We start from the raw sequence: 18,737 nt of genomic DNA on the forward strand, positions 1-18,737 counted from the left end.
TGTGAGGAATGGACAGCTTGCAGCAGGCACACAAAAAATATTTAGAAGTGATTTTTGGACTGGATGGTTTCATGTTTGCCCAGGACTCTTGGGAGTGGAATGGAATTCTCTTACTTGAATTCTCCCTGTACTCATCTGTCCAGCTAATATTCAGTCCACATCCCAAACATGCCTCTCCCCCAGTCCCAATTTGATCTCTCAGCTTGACACAAGAAATGTGGTGTGGATACATTTCTCATCTGTATTACAGGATAAAACCTGCATTTTAATTCTGCCATTTGGAGAGGAGAGGAAAGGTGGATAAAACCCTCCATGAAAAGGTGAGACCAGCAAGAGCCATTTCATTTTTTGTGGTTGTCTCCTGGCTCTGGAGAAAGATGGATCTTGGCTGGGAGACAAAACCACAGAGCACCTATTGAATAATATTCTACAGGTGAGAAAGGCTGCAGAGATAAGGGAAAAGAGGGGCTTTCTGGAAGCAAAATGCAGGTCACCTGGAAACCCTGACTTTAACCTTAGAATATCTTCATTTGACCTCCTGTCACAAACCAACCAAGGCTCTGAAATGATCCACTTTATATCCTCACAGATAATAATCCTGCCTCCCTGTAACTTTTATCCAAAGTAGTTATGCTGTAAAAATGTGATGACTGCCTCTGCAGCACTCACCTGCTTCTATAATGGGATAATTGCAGTTAAAGGTAATGTGTTTTTAATTTCATACTATTATTGGGTTGCTGGTAGGTAAATATATAGGAGATGGTCTAATAAATTTGAAATCTCTCACAGTGAGCTGTTGGAAGGACATATGAGCAAACAGCTCTGTCTCAATCAATATTTGCAGAATTGCTAGAGAGGAGATGAAGAGGGAAGCTAAAATGGGGTGGCCTGTCCCTCACTTTGGTGCTTTGACAAAAGCTCAGGGCTTGGGCTCAGCCTGAGGCCAGCACTTCTGTTATGCTGCTGATACAAGACCCAGGAATTGTGGCTTCCAGCCCTCACTCTGCCAGAGATGTTTGTTTCTGAAGCCAAGCAACTCTTGTGTCACCACAAGGGAGGCCAAAGTTATTCTCTTCCCTCCTGCTCTGGAAAGGCACTGATAAGAAATGTTCTTTGTGCACCTGGGAGTGTTGGGTGCTGCCAAACTCCCTGTTGATATCTCCAGGGCTGACTAAGGACCAAATCAAGTGCTTAGCAAGCTTGGGCTTTGTTATCCTCTTCAACTAATGGGGAAAAATACCTATTGCCTGCTCTGCCTTGCATCGTTTGACATAAAAGCTGAGCTGCTCTGTTCCTGCCCTGTGCCTCCAGGCATGAAGGCTGGTGAGGAGCAGAACCTGCTCCCTCCTCTCTGGGGTAAGTCATCAGGGCAATAAGAGGAGCTGTCTCCAGGCAGGTAAGGCACTGCAATAAAAAATGGGCTCTTAGTCCTTCACTGGGTGTGTTTTGTCCATGGCCCTTTCTTTCTCCACAGGAACTTTTTCCCAGCACTGAAGGCACAAGGGTTTTTTTCCTATTATTCAATTTCTGCTTCACTCCCCTAGTTTGGAAAGGAGGGGATGCAGAACAATGCTGGACCTCCAGCTCTCTGGCATTCTTTGATTTCCCATATTGTCCAAAAACTCTGTCATCTCAGTCAATAGCATACTCAGCCCTTCAGCCATGCAGGGAGCATCAGCTCTCTTGTTACTCTTCAGGTACTCAGTTCATTACGCTGCTTTTGCTTTCCATTTTTATATCTGGCTTACAGCCATATTTTTCACCTTATGGAAATCCTACCCAGTGGAGATATATATTGTTTGTCAAGCATCCTCTCCAGGTGCTTTCTTTCAATTCATCTCTTCTTAGAATTCAGCCCCTGGCTTTCAGACCAGGTAGGATTGCAGCAGCCAAATCCTGCCAGATTCATATGTTAAAATTCTGTATCCCATGTACATGGAAATAATTTAATAGCTCTGAATGTGAAGGAAGTACACATTCTTCTGCATGGGATGAAGTTTTGACTCTGATTAAGCTCCTAAAGGTAGTGTTACTATACTTTGGTAATGAATTTTTGGATAAACAAATTATTTTAGACTAATATTTGTAAAGGAAGAAGTTCCTTTATTTATGTTTATGCTTTGTGGCTCAAGTATAGGATAACCAATTCCATCTATCCATTTAATTAATGTTCACAGAGCAGCACGTAGGGCTGCCCAGCAATAAGGAATATGACATTTGACTCAGCAAACCGAAAAGTCATGGTAAAAAGTGATTAATGTTATTTAAAAATGCAATTATTATTTGGCCCAAGGCAGGTTTGGATCTCCTATGACTGCTGAGGAGATGCAGGCTGGACATAAAAGGCACTTGATGCTGCTTGTTCTGGGTAAACTGTGAATGTTTTGTGACTTCTCTCACCTTAGCAAATGTGCAGTGCCAACCTTTTTACAGGAGCACACTTAATTTTTCCTTAACAGCAGTTTCATTGTTGCCTGGATGTGCACTGTGGCCCTGCCTTCCCCACCCACCCCTGCCCTCAGAGCTCTTGACATTAAAAGCTATTGATGGATGAGCTTGTTTTGACTGGTCTTGAATCCACTTGAACATTACGTGTTGGAGAGTTCAGTGCTGATGTGACTGAGCTCACGTGCTGAGGGAGTGGAGGATGCTGGCAGAAGGGGAAGGAATTCCAATGGGAAAAACAGTTGGAAGGGAGAGAAAGGTGGTGAGGACATCAAGACCCAGCTGGTGGGAAAGAATCAGAGGCAGAGCTGAGAATGGAAAATGTAGTACAGATGGGGATGGGAGGCAGGAACATATTTGGCTTATTCCTGAAGCTGTACTTAGTGGATTTTCTTCTTGTCTGAAAAATAACTTGGTTAAGAAAGTGAAATCTGTCTTGCAAGGAAAAACGTCTGTTGCACATGTGATGGTCTGAAAAGAATGATGATGAACTTGATCCTATGTTTCAGACCACGAAAACTTCAGGGGTTATTAAAGAAGTCATGTCCTCCCTCCCCACCTTTTCCACTTTGCTCTCTCAGCTCAGGCAGATGGAAGAACAGGATTAGCAAAGACACACAATTCTGACCAACGTGGAAAAGGCAGTTTTCACCTCAAGGGAACTGAAAAATATCATCAGACACACATTGGATTATATAAGGTCAGGTGCTGTGTAAGAGCACGCTGATCACTGCCACGTGCTGAGGGACCATCCACTCCCACAGAGGGCTGGGGAGATCAGCAGAGGGGGCTTAGGAGATGCTAAAACGACATAAATTAATCTCATATTGCTTTTGGCATCTCTTCCAGTATATTCAGTAACATTAATACCTGCTCCACTCCTTGCATCACATCTGGATGGCTGACAGGACATAACAAAGGACAGGAAGGATTGCATTTCTGTCTCCACTCCACTGGTCAGGAGCTGGATGCTGTAGGTGAGCCATGATTGCTTTGATGGTAATTTGTGAGCCTTTGCTTGAAGCACTGCCACCAAGTCAGTTGTACAAGCAAAGCTGATCTGAAGTCCAAGTCCCTGATAAATCACTTCAATGCTGACCTAATGAGTTCTTCACGACAGGAAGATTTCTGCAGTGACTCATTCAACAAGCTATTTTTTATTTTCTATACCAGTGGTAAGGACTGAAGGAATGGTTTCACAGAGAAAAATGAGGTGCAATGCCACTTTGTGAGATTAATTGGTGACTCGATTGGTCTCACTGTCAAACACCAGATGTTCTGGCTTCTGTAAAAAAAAAAAAAGGTGGCTTAATTTAGATTTACTTCATTAGCTGCTGATGTCACTGCATTCCACCCTATTCAAATAATTGATAAGATTCATGTCTTTCCTTCCCAAGATACTAATTTTTCCCTTTGAATTAATCATAAAAGGTTGATTTGAGGAGGAGTAGGACAAAAATCTCTAACCCTGCTCTCTTTCTTTCCTCCTTGTAGAGTGTATCAGGGAAGGTCTGGATCCACATGACTCGTGGATAGGGGAGCAATGCTGCCCCTGCCATCCCTGTAGGGCTCCTCAGCCTGTGCAGAAAACCTCGCTCCTAAAGCAGACCTGGGCTGAGGGGCCACCACAGCCTGTGGTGATGCTGCCGTGGTCCCCACCTGGCACAGGGGAGTGAGTCTGCAGCAGCACATCAGGAGTGATGAAATCAATATTCCAGAGCACCTGCAGCAGCATCAGTGTCCTTTCTCCCTCCTTACAGGGGGACTGAGGTGGGTAGGCAAAACAGCCACACAGCTTCCAGCTCTGTCCTGGTCCTTCCTCCTGGGTTCCCAGCCTGGGATCCTGCTCTTTCACACTGAGCTTCAAAACCTCAGTGTAACATGCAGATGGAGCTATTTGAGGTCTTTAAGAAATGGTATCTTAGATGACTAATTATTGTGAGCTGACTAATAGCTAATGCTTCTGGGCACAGCTGTACCTACAATAGCCAAACATCTTCATATTTGCTAAAAATGAGGAGGAAGAAAAAGATAAATTTTGCCTAAGCTGGAACTTTTTCCAGGTCAAGTCTCTTCTTATTTAACTGTTAATCTTGAAGTATTACATAAAGTTTGGGGCTGTGAAAAACTCCTGTAAAGTCAGATCTGAGTTAATTAAAAGGAAACATTTTCTCTCTGGAGGTTTTGTGTCGATCTGGAAAGCACAGGGCCATCCCATGGGATCTTCCCAAGGAGGCATCTCCCACACCTGCTGCTGTGTGTGCAGGGCTTTGGGTCTCTCTTTGGGGGAGGATGAAATGACCTCCCTCTGAAATGTCCACAAAACCCCAGCAGGCTCTGCTGAAACAGAAGGTAAGAATCTTTAAACAAATCACATGATTTTGTACTGACATCAGGCCTCTACAAAGAAATTTAAAGTTGATGCTCAAGGTGAGTGCCCAGGGTGCCCAGAGAATCAAGGTTGAATTGTCCAGCAGCTGCAGGAGTGGACACATTTTTTGCTGAATGTTTGGATTTGCAGCAATGGAAGCTTTTTTTGTGTCCACCATGTCCTGGCCTGGACCCCACAGTCTCGCCCAGAGGCAGACATTTCATTGCCTTTTTGGGACATATTTTTGGGGGTTCTTTTACCCCTTTCTTCCCAAGAAAGTTCCAGTGTTGGTCACATTGGTCAAGACTGGGTTTCTCACTAATATTTTTGTTTTCTGTTTTCTCATGGGAATTTCCTTTTGCTGCACAAAGACCTTGAATTCTCTGTGGGAGCCTTTGTCAGCCTCCTTCAGGGCCTAGAGAAAGGAAGATGAGGCCACATCCATGTGCATTATCCAGCATCCTCCTGTGTCACCTCTATTTCTGGAGCACCTGTAGGAGCTACAGACCATGTGCTGTGTAAAGGATGTGTAGCAAGGAGGAGGAAAACCCTCCCAGCTGCTGTAATTCAGCATTGCTCTGCTGGCTTGTGACCCCAGGCATGCCAACAAATTGTGTGTCAGAGGCAGTAAGTGATGTGAAAACAGAAGATCACTGTGTGTCATTTAAAATCACAAAAGGTTTAAAATATTTCCCAGGCTTCAGTCATTTTGCACAGGATGGCTTTTTACTTTTATGTGTGGTAATGGGCATGTGCTTGGATGTAAAAGCTTCCTGATAGCCACCATTTTAGGGAGCTCATTCCACAAAGGAGTCTCAAAAGCAGACTCATTTTGCCACACTGGCACTTTTACTGGCACGTGAACCGTGAGCTTTGAACAATGATTTAAAGAAAAGTTTGATGTTTCAAGCAACCTCAGGCTGCTGGATGTTTTGGGTTGTTTTTTTTAATGGCAAAACTCAGACTACACCAGCAGAGATAGATTTAATTCAGTTATTTGTTTTACTTTCTTTCTGGGCTGACTTCATCTCCTCCCTGTTTAACCTTTTGCTGACTCAAATGTGGTAATCAATGTTTGACACCTGCTTGTCTTTAATTGTAGGCTGGCATCTGATTGTAGGAGCAGTGCATTCATTGTAATAACCAGGAGAAGAAAGATGTGTGACGTTTTTGGGAGGGAAGGTGCGTGCATGGCAAAAAATTAGGCAACAACTTCAATTCCCTATTGACAGTCACGACGTGCCTTATCTGCCATCTCATCGTGCCTGTGCTGAGCTATCAACAGCTGTGAGATCACAGCTGACAGCTCCTACAACCTTGAGACTTATGATTAACAGGATTTCCTCTTTGGTTATTAAAGTAATAACAAGAGATGCTCTGTGGGAAGCAGCAGAATCTGTGGCAGTTGAATGTGCTGTTTCCCTGAGATCCATCTCCCCTTATTAATGCAAAAGGCATTAAGCACCACACTTTTAATAGCTGTGGGCAGGCAGAGCTTTATGGGCTGCAGCTCACCAAAGGTGATCAGGATGAGCTCCCTCGATCTCGAGGCAGATCAATACTGAAGCTTTGGATCTGTTTTAGCTGTTTAGTGTTTTGTCCCTGCTGGGACCTAGAGACAGCCAGAGGTCTGGGGTGGACGTGCTGGGACTTTCCTGTAAGCTGACTGCAATAAGGACATCAAAGGGACTTTGAATTATTAAAGTGGCCTAACATTGGGTGCCTAGAACATGCACTAAATAAGACAACTTTTGAAAAGATTATTTAGATTGAAGAAATTTAGATCTGATGAATAAATAAAGGGGTTCAGGAACAAATTTCTCCTCAACCTTCTATACCCTCAGCAGGACAGACTGTGCCCTCATGTTAGACTTTAACTACCACTCTCCTGTGGAGTCCAGGATGATTCTTTTGGGTCTTTGATGCACCATCCTTCCCATCACCCATGTAAGGGGCTGGCATCAGCTCCCCACTGCTTCCAGAGCTGCCCCAATCCTCCCTGCCACATCCACCCCTCCACCCAGGCTGTGTTTGTGCTGCTGCCTGGCAGGCCCCACACGCTTTCTCCCCACCCATCATCTGTCACAGGTCTTTTTAAGAGGGTGTGGATCCCATCATAAGTACTGGGATTACTCCTGAATGTCCAAAATTTGGCAATTCCTCTTCAACTCATCAGCAATCTGTATTTCCCTGTGCATGTTGAACTTTCTCATGGCTGTAGTCATTGCCAAGAACACCTCTGCCTTCTGCCTCTGTTCTCTGTATGTATCACCAGGGCACAATAGCAGCCAAAAAGCCAACCAGTTCTTTTTCAGCCATTTGGTATCGGCTCCAAAACAACCCCCTGCTGTTTATCCAGGAGCTCAGAAGCACAGGGGAGGTCCTGTGTCATGGCTTTGATTTGGGAGTCCCCAATCACAGAAAGTTCTTTATCTGGGCCCAGAGGGTTTGTAAGGTCTGCAGCTATTCCTTTTCTTCTGTGTCCTGTCTGGAAAATTTAATTACTGCTCTGCCTTTTCTAGAAAGATTCAGGGTGAGCTGGGCACAGAATCTCTGCTAGAACCAACTGGGCCTAGAAATACATGCTAGAAATGATCAAGAAGAACTGAAATTTGTCATTTTGTGGTCCAGCTCCAGAATGGATGGCTGCCTGTCTATCCATTGATGTGCACGTATGTATTTGCCTGTCTTTCTATCTTGTCCTGTAGCAAACTACTACACACATATATAAAATTATATTTCTATCCTGATTCACAGAACTATTTAGTGCCTCAAAAATCCCTCTGCAATTCTGGACATTTAATCTTTTTCCCTGATATTTTTGGCATAAATCTGACGAATAAACAGAAAAGTCTTTCATTTACTGGCTGCTGTAATCAACCAGCTGTAAGACGAGGTAGCAAAGTTATTTATATTTTGTTCAGAGAGAGTAATTCTTTTCTCTCCTTCCACAAGGCAGAAAAAAATGCTTTGGTATGTAGAAGTTCAGATTTTCCTTTGAAAGTCCCTCTAGTTGGCTTACAAGACAAATGAATGTGGTTCACTCACATTAAAAAAATGTTTTATAACCTTTCCATACAATGAAGATGATGTGTGACATGTAAATAACACAGAGTAAAACTTGCATCCATTAACATTTGTGGAAGGAATAACAAAGGAAAACGATGCTGCGAGCAATTTCTCGCCTGACCTGGGGCTTTGCAGTTCATCAGCTTAGTGTGGTCCTCTCCTGCTTTCCAGCTCCAGCTTATTTCAGGCCAGCATGCCTCAGTGCCCAGCTGTGCACTGTGGATTCTTAGACTAACACTAAATGCAGAGTTTCCATTGGAGCTAAACTTATTTCAGAGCCAAGGTCAGAATTCTTCAATATCTGAGAAGCCACCTGAGGGACTTCGATGTGCCCGTGCTCACATCCTCAGGCAGGCTGGAAGGTCCTCTTGGAAATCATGGAACTCATATCCACTCTTCAGGAAGTTTTTCTTAATCTTTCTAGGCTAGAATTTACTGCAGATTTGATTCCTTGCATGTTGGGTATTTTGTACCTCATATATATATATATATATTTATTTCTACACTTTTTTTTTCTCTACAAATTGTTTTCCCATTAAGAATGAACCTTTCCCACAAATGCTTTGTCTTTTGTCCATTTCCTCTTACCTTGAGAAATGCTCTTCTTTGTGTGCTTGTTTACTCCTAAGATGAAAAAGTACCTTTTCTTCCTAGTCACCGTGTACGAACCTACAATAAAAATGAGGCGTCTAAGCCATCAGAGACATAGCTACAGGCAAGAAGCAAAGTGGGCTTAGTGACCTTGATGTGCACGCTGGAGTTGTTATGGCAACAGGCAAGTGAAATGACTGTTGCTAAGGCTCAGAGAAATAAAGCAATCTCAGTCACTTAATGGTCATTATTCTCTAGTAACTTAATTTTGAGTTAGCTGCAAGCTAAACTGCGAAGTGAATCAGCAAACCACCCTAAATACTCAGGAGAAATATGAATGAGAGGGGTTTTCTTTGCACGCCTCTTCCCCTGAGCCCCTCGAGTGACAAAGTCAGGAGCAGCCAGGGAGGTTTTAGAGGTGAACCAGGGAGAGAATTCTCTTAGGAGCTGTGCTGTGACACAGTGCAGGAGCAGTGGATGGTGCATGCTGACCCCCTGCAAGAGCAGGAAACATAATTTTATTTTTTTCATCAAAAAATAGTGATTTTTCAGCTTATATTTACAAACAACAAGTTATAGTACTATCCCCATGAATACTAGAAACTTTGGCTATTTTCTTCCTTTCCTCCAGTTGACTTACTTGCTTGATGGAAAAATTGGGAGATGCCATATTTTATTATTGCTTGACCAGAGCTGATTTGGCTATTCCTCTTAGGTGTGTGAGGGCTGGAGTAAAGTGTAGTTAAACTGGGTGAAAATTAATTAATTTCACTGGTGATTTTAACAGCTAAAAATAGAGACAGCCTTTAAGCAAGTTAAATGTTGGAAACCAATCTTTTGGCAGGAATTTTGTAAACCTTAAGGAGGTTTAGGGATTTTAGCAGAATATAATATTGTCAGACTTGAAGAAAACAGCAAGTGTACAAATACCAATGCCAGTTTCAATTGAAGATGGCAAAATAAAACAGCCATGAAAAATCTTAATCCCAGTAACATTCATGGAAATTGAATGCACAGTGGGAAACTGTAGTCAAATTGCATTTTGCTGTGGAAATGAATATCAACATGCATTTGGAAAATCACTGTTCCTGAATTCTTTCACAGACCAAAGCTAAAAACAGGGAGGGCCTTTCCCTAAAATAAACCCAAACCCCCCCGAATCACACAGACACCACCAAATCCTTCTGAAATGTCACTGAGGGCTCTGGTGTCCTGTTCCCTGCTTGTGAATTAGTGGAGATTTTTCCAAAGGCTAATTGCTAACCCTTTTTGATTCACAGTTAATTTCCAACAAAGCCAGATGTGAATTTGCAGTTCAGGCCTCGATATTGTCCCAGAAAAAGCAGTGGCATTAGCAGCTGAAAGCAGTCATTACTGGTTTGTTCCTGCAGCAGACTGATTGCTCATCAAGGGAGCAGAGCCTCGCACAGGCTGAGCTGGATGCAGAGCTATACATATGTATTCCCTCTTGAAAATGGACACAATCAGGCCATTCATGCATCCTGCCAAGATGCCTCTTGCTTGCAGATGCCCTGGGTGATTGCAGGAAAGATTTTCTCCTGTGCCTGTACGAGCTGGCATTTATCGGGATGGTCTCTGTTGAAATCAGCAGTATTTTACTGAAATGTAGATGGAACTGGAATCCCTCCTGAGGATGGAAGCCAGTCCTTTGGAGGGCACTAGGACTGGTGCCCCTGGATTTGTGGGGGTTTGAATTTGTGCCTGGCCCATCTCGGTGATGCCAGGCTGCAGGATGGAGGTGAGGGCTGGGCACTGCTGCTGATGGGAGGGCTTTGGCTGCACAGCTGCCTTCAGTTAACACAAGAGATGTTGTTGCTTTCCTGGGGTAGTTCTGTCACAGCTGCATGTTTGGCATGAGCCCACTTCTGCCTCAGCCCCACGAGAGCTGGCCAGGGTGCAGGAGAGCACTGTTTTCCCCTCACCTGCCAAGGAGATGCTCTGGGGCTAATCCACCTTCTATCCCATGTGCCAGGATCCCCCCTGGCTGGGAAAGCCCATGGCCACCCTGCTCCAGTGTAAGGAGGGCAGATATGGAGTTCAGCATATTTGTGAGGTGACACAGGCTCTATTTGAGCAGTTGAGGTCATACAGATAAAGAAGGGCACCATTTTCTTTCAGAGGTTTACATCTTGATGTCAAAGTTTGCAGAGCAGAGCCTTTCTCTGCTTAGCTGCAGTCTCATGGAGGGACTCTGACTACCCCATATCAGTGATTTTAGTAATTCCACTCAGTTTCTAAGGCTCCTCTTGTATCCACTATTCCTTCATGTGCTTTCTTAAAACTCAGACCAACAGAATGTTGGCAGGGCCTCCAGCAACTAAGTGTAATGAAAGTATTCATTAAAATTTTTTTTGATCATTAACTCAAATTGTTATTGAGAATGTTGTTGCTAAACAGCCAAGCTGTTGGATGAATATCCAGAAGAGCAAAAGCAATGGTGGAAATTGTCATGTCCTTGCTATTGAAGTGCAGTGCATTCCCACTCACATGGGAGATTTCAGGTGTATCAGCAGAAAAGGAAGAGCTGCAAGAGATCTCCCCCATCAGTTTACCCATCAAGGGGTGGACAAGGCCACACTTGTGGTGCCTTGGTGTGACACACACCTTTCCATTGACTGTGGAATTATGTGTGAAAATAGGAGGGTTTGAAATGGCTCATGAAGGTGTCAGTTCAGAAAGAAAACTTTTTTTTTCTTTTTGATGGAATGAAATGTATTTCAGCTGAACCCTCAACTTGCTGAATTTTCTATTTTATTCTTTTCAACTTTGAAAAACCCTTTCCCTCTTCCCTGTGAATTCTTCAACAAAATATCCCCAGCCAATGCATCTGTCTGTAGCAGGGACTTTGTTTTACTGATCAATGGCATCAGAACTTCAGCATTTGAAGTTTTATGGCATTCTCTGATTTAGTGGGGTTTTTAATAATATATTGTGCTTGAGATCTATCTCTGTGATTGAAATGTCACTTGGAGTCAATGTGGCCTCTCCTTGGGAGAGCTGTAACAAGAAAGGTCAAACTTGAAAAAAAAGAAAGATGGAAAGAAACAAAAAGCTGGTGATGACCAACTGCTTGGGAAAAGCTGGAAGTGTCTATGAGTAGTTGTTGGGAACATCCACACCCTTCCATCTCCTTTCCTAATGCGTTGCCATCTGCCACAGCTCAAATCCAGTAGTTTTACTGTTGCAAACATTGTGATGTATAGAGGGTACAATTATTCTTTTTGCATGCTTAAAATAAGACATGGCTATTGTTTGCTAAACTTTCTCAGTATAAAAGGGAAAATGTCAAAAGGCAGCAAAAAGGGCTTATCTTTTCCACTGTTAGAGAGAGTGGGCATAACAACACACCTCCCAGCTGTGAAGGAAAGCCAGTGGAAGTGGTGGGAGCTCATCCACAGCCTTCTGGATCCATTTGGCTCTTGCAAGGTGTTTGGGTTCATTCCTTGAAAAATAAGTTTGATTGCAATAACAGTTTCCTTTTCGAATATATTTGGGCAACAGCTACTAAAGCTGCTGTGCCTGTAGCAGACACAACAAAGTGCCTGGAGTAAAAGTTGGTGTTGTTACTTGGGCACTGTCTGTTCCTGCACATTTAATCAACACCCTTGTTCAGTACTTTGCTGCTTTGGTTCTTGGCATTGTTGTTGCTGTGTCAGGTGCTGGAAAGGGCAGCAGGGGCAAATAGAGATTTAATTTTAAAACTGGACTCTGTCTTGAAGTTGTAGAATCCAAATAAATCAAGCTGGTTGTGTTTTCTGATCACCAGTAGCTGCCAACACTTTTTTCTGCATTCTTAATTAATAGTGTCCTGTAAAAGGCCCTTGTGGAAAGCCTGGGGCACCAGAGAGTGCTTTGACTGTCTTGTCTATGCCACTTGCCAGAAACTCACTGGGTTCTTTCATTTATTTGCCAGGGTTTTGAACAGCAGGCGTGAAACACAAAAATGGCATAAAAGTTTTCTTATTTATTTATTTATATGGTGTCTTTGATTAGAGAAAAATGATCCTTTTGTTCCCAAAAGCAGCATTTTGGTACAAAAGACTCAGTTTATTGATTTAATACCAAGCATGCTCTAGCCCCTGGCTTCACCTCTGCCTGAAAGCAGCTCTGACTGGGGAGGGAATTGTGGCCTATCCCTCTGCATCATTCAGTTTAAGGTTTGAAATAGTCATGAAGGATGTCAGTTCATACCAACCATCATAGCTCCTGTAGGGGAACTTGTCAATGTTTGTAAATAAGTGCAGATTTTACAAGAGAGATTAAGGAGAGAGGTGTTTTCTTCTATTTGCAAATAAAATAATAAAAATAAATTAGGAAGAAGTTCTTTTCTGTGAGTGTGGTGAGGCACTGGAACAGAGAAGCTGTGGCTGCCCCATCCCTGGAAGTGTTCAAGGACAGGCTGGACAGGCCCCTGGGCAATGTGGTCTAGTGGCCAGAGCAGGGGTGTGAAATCAGATGATCTTTGAGGTCTCTTCCAACACAAACCATTCTATTTCGCAGATGATGAAGAATACAGAGGTCCTGGGTTTCTGTAGAACCAGCAAAATTTGCACTATAAGCAAGGTTCTGTGGAGTGCCTTTGGTGGGAAGGTTTAAACCAAGAAAGAAGGGGAAATTGCCTCCTGTGCCCTCAGCTAGGGTGAGAAAACTCTCTCCCTCCTCACAAAACATATGGGCAGGATGTCCCTGGAAATGTCATGTGGAAGGAAGGGATGGTTTGTTTTTCTCCACTGAAGAGAGTGGTGCCTTGGCCCTGAGACCTTGGTTGAACCTTACAGCACACAAAAGCTTTGGGGGCTTCCAGAGCCTCAGGCCACTTGAACATTGCAGTTAGGATGTTAACCTGAGCATCCTAAAAACAGCTGATCTGCTGCTATTACCTTCTCTTGGTGCTTGTTAGCCTCACAACCCAGCTGCCTTGGAGAGCTGTCCAGAGAAAAATGTTTGTAGCATGGGCAATCATGTTGGCAGTCAGTAATCAATCAGCTCCCTCGTGTAAACACGGAGCCAGCATTGATTGCTTGCAGCTCTGCAAACGATTGCTGAACCAACGGGCCCCAGGGCTTTCAATGGACTAAAAATTCATACTTGCTGTTTGGATCCGGTCACCTTTCATCCAACTCGGAAAGTTAAGAGTAAATTAGGTTTTTTTGGTACTTAAGGATGCTTACAAAATCAACCTGCTTTAGTGAAATCCATAAGCTCTCTCTGGTGAATAACTTGCTGAGTGGGAAGGAGAGCTTCTGATGCTGTTTTCATGTTCCTCTGCAGGTGCTCTGCTGCTGCCTTCTGCATCTGAGCCAAATCAGGAGTAAGTGCTACAAAGAGGGCAGAGAGCAGATTTATTCCTGTGTAATTGGTGTCAGGTTTGACTGGGGAAGGAGAGGCAAATGACAGGAGGAAACCACAGCCTGTGCTCTTGGGTAGCTTGTGCCAGATTTATGGCATGGTAAAGGTGGGAGCACTTTGGGAAGTTCAAGGGAAAAGAACTTCCCAAAAAAGAAAAGATCAGGGGGAAAGAACACCTCAGGAAGATTTTGTTGAAGGTCTCCCCAGCTCCCTCCTTGCACAGCCATCCTGTGGAATGGTGACATACTGAGCTGCAAGAGAAGGGAATATGCTCAATTCCTCTCAGTGAGAAGAATAAAGGCAAAAAAAAACCCCAAAACATTAATTTTGTTCTATTTGTCAATTTGTTGGCAGTTTTTCAAACAGTTCTAATGTAGCTGTGCCTGCTCTGTGTGGCAAGAGCAATATGGAGATAAAGTAGCTTTATAGGGTGTCATGTACCTTCCTGAACAATAAGATTACTTGCTTTTTAAATAGGTTCCAGTACATGAAATGACACAGCTGGGTTGGAGATAAACATGAAGTAGATCTCTCCACTTCTATTAAGTTTCATTCTCAATCAAGTGGCTGCTCAAGGCAGATATATCTTCACTGCACAATAGTCTGGAAAGTGTATCTAATATCTTCCTCCTCTAAATGTAAAATATTCTGCTCTGTAACTCAGGTACTGTCCTGCAGGATGATTACTCACCCTGGGAAATCCCATCTCCAGAGGGCTCATACTGGAAAACCCCAGTGGGGCTGGAGCACTTCAGCTTTGAGACCAGTAAGATATCTCTGTGCTTTACCAGAGCCCTAAAGACACCCTCTCCCTAACACCCTTTCTCTCCCCCACTACAAATTCCTGGTTTCCTTTCCAAAACACCCCATGGCTGTTCTGACTTGTGGCCTCTTGGTACCTAGCATCATTTTTCAGAATGGCCCTTAAATTCACTTTTGCAGTGTGAATGCGTTGCCTGATGGTTACAGGTAAGCTGATGTATCTTTTGCTAAATTAAATCAAAATACTCCTCAGTGTTGCTTCCATTACCAGGTGTGTTAGCACTGACATCTCAATGACTAAGCACAGTCAGAGTTTAACTGATTCAATTGAAATGTCTTAAAGCAAAGGAATTATCCAGGATAAAGCCAAACCCTGTCACTTTGACCAATGTTTTATTGGTTTTGAATGTAAAATTAAATTATCAAAGAACTGGCCAGCATCCAGACATTTAAACATCTTTAGATCCTTTAATATTTTTGAAACGTTTCATTAGTGAAACAAATGTGTGAAGAGTATCACAACTCCTCTATCAAACAGGACTTCAATTCTACAAGCTCAGGGAGAAGTTCTGCCCTTCTTGTCAAGGCTGGATAAAAACTAATTCCTCTAAGATTACAATGCTACTCAGCCAGACAAAAGGAGAAAAAATGAGATCCAGAAGCAAAGTGAAAAAATAGCCTCTTCTGCACCTTGAAGTAAGCCAGAGGTTTAAGAAAAAGTTGTTGCTATGCTTTATATCTCTGGACTTTTCAATGCAAAAGGTTTCACTGTGTTAATGCTGGGGTCTAAATGTAAGTCAAGCTCAGAACAGACTCTAAATATACACAGGAATGACGTAAGAGGATGGATGCATTGGAGAAAAATACAATTAAACACCAAATATGTGGAAATGTACTTGAGGTAATAAGCAAAATGCTGGAGTAAGGACACAGGGACCACTGGTGTCCTCTGGCACTGCCTAAGGAATTTTTCAGCTTTGTGACAAGTTTGGTGCCTGAGATTCTTGGAGTTCAAGGTGGTGGGTGTGCATATCTGGGACATGTCTGGCACTGTCTTCTTTGTTGGGTTGAAACACTTCTCAAAGTGTGCTCTTGAGATTGAGATAAGATCTCATTGCTGAGGCAGATCTCAGGGATTTCTGTACCTGAGAGTCAATCTGCATTTTCCTTCTGGTTCAGCTCTTCTGGAAGGGGGTGCTTCCTCTCCCTGTGCAATTTATATCTCTTTTTTTTAAAAAAGCATGTTTCTGTTGGGTGTTAATTTGCAAGAGTTTACTGTCCTGTTGTGTAGCTGTGACAAGGCAATGCAGCTTTCCCATGAGATAAACCAGTGAATATCAGCAGTCCATGTGTGTGATAGAGGTGACATAGAGACTGATCATGCTCACTGTCTTTAAAAACTACTAACACTTTGTCTCAGGCAGTGAGGGAATAGTTACATCACTGTGCCAGAAGGGAGAAAACCCAGTGCAGATATTACAGATATATTTCACAGCACACTCTCCCCAGGGTTCATACATTCACCTTCTAAAGGGGCTTTGCTCCTTGGCTGCTTCTCCCCAGGGCACAGGAGGAGTGTAACACCCTTTTGAGAAATTATCCATATGGCAAGAGTGAGGATGGCTTCTTCTGGGACCAGCACACTTCTGCTGCAGCTCTGGAACAGAAGAGCAGCTATAATTTTGCCTTTGAATCTCCCTGGATCTGGGTGAAAAAGAGGCACCCAGTGCTGCATGTGAGCTCGTACCACCTGAACCAGCTTGCTCTATGACAGCACTAAAAAGCAAGGTGGGAACTGCTCCCAGCAGTCAGTTTCTCCCTTACTGATGGAGGGTATTGTTGGTGAAGGCCAGAAGTCTGACAATTATAGTCATTCCTTAATTGTAATTCGAGCTCTATTCTCAAAAGGTTAGTCTGCTAGTTTATGGCTGGCTATTTTATCTTTTAATTAAATGCCCATCAAACCTCTTTGATCTGAGGAACAAGAGCTCATAAAATGCAGAGTCACTGCTCTGCCCAGGTAACTCTCAGTAATCCAGATTGTCTCATCCTGCAGCGTGGAGGTAATTTGAATTGAGCTGTGGGCTGCTGTTGGGCTCCTGTCAGTGCTGAACTTGTTGATTTGCGTTCTGAGAGGATCTTCCAGAAGATAATGGGATTTGTGAGGAAAGTTGATTTTACCTTGTTATCCAGTGAGGGAATAACGTCATCCTTTGAGCGAGAGGCAATGCAGGATGGTAATTACTCAGATAACAGGGAACCAGGGAGGCACAGCTGCTTAGCCTGACCAGCTCCAGATTGTTCCCTGTTATAGAAATGCTATCACAGAGTTTCCTTAAGCAATTCCCTGAGGCTAGAAAATGAGAGAAAATAAACCTCTAGTCCTCAGTTACAAAAATGATGACACAATGGCAGGAAATCATGAAAGGCTGAGACTTCATGAGATAAAATTCATATAGCTTTGGTTTTCTTTTGAATGCATTTTATAAAGATTCTGGACTCCTAGGTCTGAACTTAAAGCTCCTTCCGACACCCTAAGAAGCAAGAATTCTTTTTTTTTCTTAAATTAAGTGTTTTTCTTGTGATCACCTGAACTGAAAAGCATAAGAACCCCAAATAACTCATGGTTCATAATGAAATGTTTGTGAGAACCTGTCCCCACACAGTGTCCCAAGTTTGTTCAGTGCCACCCTGGCTGCTTTGGGCGCTGTGTCTCACTGCAGCAATCCCTGCTTTGAAGGCCCTGGGCCTCATGTTAATGCACCTTGTGAGATCTTTGCTTTGAGCTTCCCTCCCTCCACACGTGTGTGCCTGCTCTGTTATCTCAGTGGGATGTTCCTGGGATGCCCACGTCGCCTGGAGGAGTCCCTGGGGACTAGGCAAAGTGCCAGAAAGGAAGAGTGGTGTAACAAGAGGATGTGGTGTAGAAAGAAAGCAGTAAGAGAGGACAGAGAGGACAAGCCTCTCTGCGGGGTCCTGAGCAGCAGGCAGCAGGGCTGAGAAGTTCCAGGAGCCATGGTTTCTGCTCAGCCTGTCCCATCCTTGCTCCTCTTCTTGACCAGATGTTTCCAACCCTGGCACTACACTGGTCACCTCCTGCCTTTCTTCAGGCACACCCTTGACTGTGCTTCTAGCAGGAAATGTCCTCCCTTCCTCCTCACCTTTCATATCTTCCCAGCTTGGGAATCGCTTCATAAAAATTCATATGAGATAGCAGAGCCCAAAAGAAGCTTAGGCAGTGGCTATTTATACACATAAATATGCGAGTCTGTGTGCCAAGCTTTTCTCCCCATCCAAGCTCTGCAGCCCCAAGATCTCTCCTGGAGGAGTCCCTCCAAGAGCCCTTCAAAAGGAGCACTGGAGGACCTGCCAGACCTCAGTGCATGCCATTTAATGTATATCCCAAGTTGTTTTGTAGTCATGCTTCACCCCTCTGAGTGCTGGCCTGGGGGTGTAAGAAGGGCTACAGAAGAATTCTGACTTGATAAAAGTCTGATTTATCCATGCAGCACCATAGGAATGTGCTAATGATCACTACCATGGTTGACTCCTCCTGCAGCATTACACCTTTTATTTTGCACTGTTTGTAACATTTCTTTACCACAAAGCCTGATGTGTTGGTTTGAAGAATCAAGTAGAGTCTCTTAAACACAAAATAAATTAATAATCAAGTTTGTTCATTCTCAAACCACTGGAGTTCCCTGCGGGTCTCTTGTTTTCATTTGTGTGCACTGGCTCCTGGATCTTCCTCATCCTCTCAGGGGTAAAACCACAGTTTTCTTGTCCTAAGAGCTCCCTGGGTTTTTGCTCTAGGTCAGTAGGGCAGGACAGCAGTTGCAGTTTACATGAGGAGCAGACTGATGTTACCCACATAAGAATTTGCAAAGCATACTGTGTATCACAGTAAATATTCCTTACATGATAGTTAAACCACTTCACTACAGCACTTAATCGTGCTGTTAAATCATTCATACAGGACTCCATCACCAGAGGCTGTCAGGGGTCAGCTCTTCCCTGCTATCTTGAAAGCCTGAATCTGAGTTCACTAATATCTTACATGGAGACAAGATGCCAAAACATCATTTTTTGTATATTTCAAGTGTACTTCAAACTTGACTCCCTCCAAATA

General features: G+C 43.5%; 2 long non-coding RNA genes across 2 annotated transcripts; both read left to right on the top strand.

Annotated features, from left to right (window-relative positions):
* The first annotated feature begins 903 nt into the window (after window positions 1–903).
* Window positions 904–4,625, top strand: LOC147650960 (uncharacterized). The gene is made up of 3 exons (XR_015274983.1): window positions 904–1,396; window positions 3,295–3,422; window positions 3,940–4,625. It is a non-coding gene; the product is annotated as an uncharacterized LOC147650960 (long non-coding RNA).
* Window positions 4,626–13,845: 9,220 nt separating this feature from the next.
* LOC147650961 (uncharacterized) lies at window positions 13,846–18,299 on the top strand. Its single transcript, XR_015274982.1, has 4 exons — window positions 13,846–13,952; window positions 14,511–14,612; window positions 14,789–14,815; window positions 16,172–18,299. It is a non-coding gene; the product is annotated as an uncharacterized LOC147650961 (long non-coding RNA).
* The last annotated feature ends 438 nt before the right edge of the window (window positions 18,300–18,737 follow it).

This window comes from Cyanistes caeruleus, chromosome 11 (genome assembly GCF_971803275.1).
Source record: "Cyanistes caeruleus chromosome 11, bCyaCae1.hap1.1, whole genome shotgun sequence".
Taxonomy (NCBI): domain Eukaryota; kingdom Metazoa; phylum Chordata; class Aves; order Passeriformes; family Paridae; genus Cyanistes; species Cyanistes caeruleus.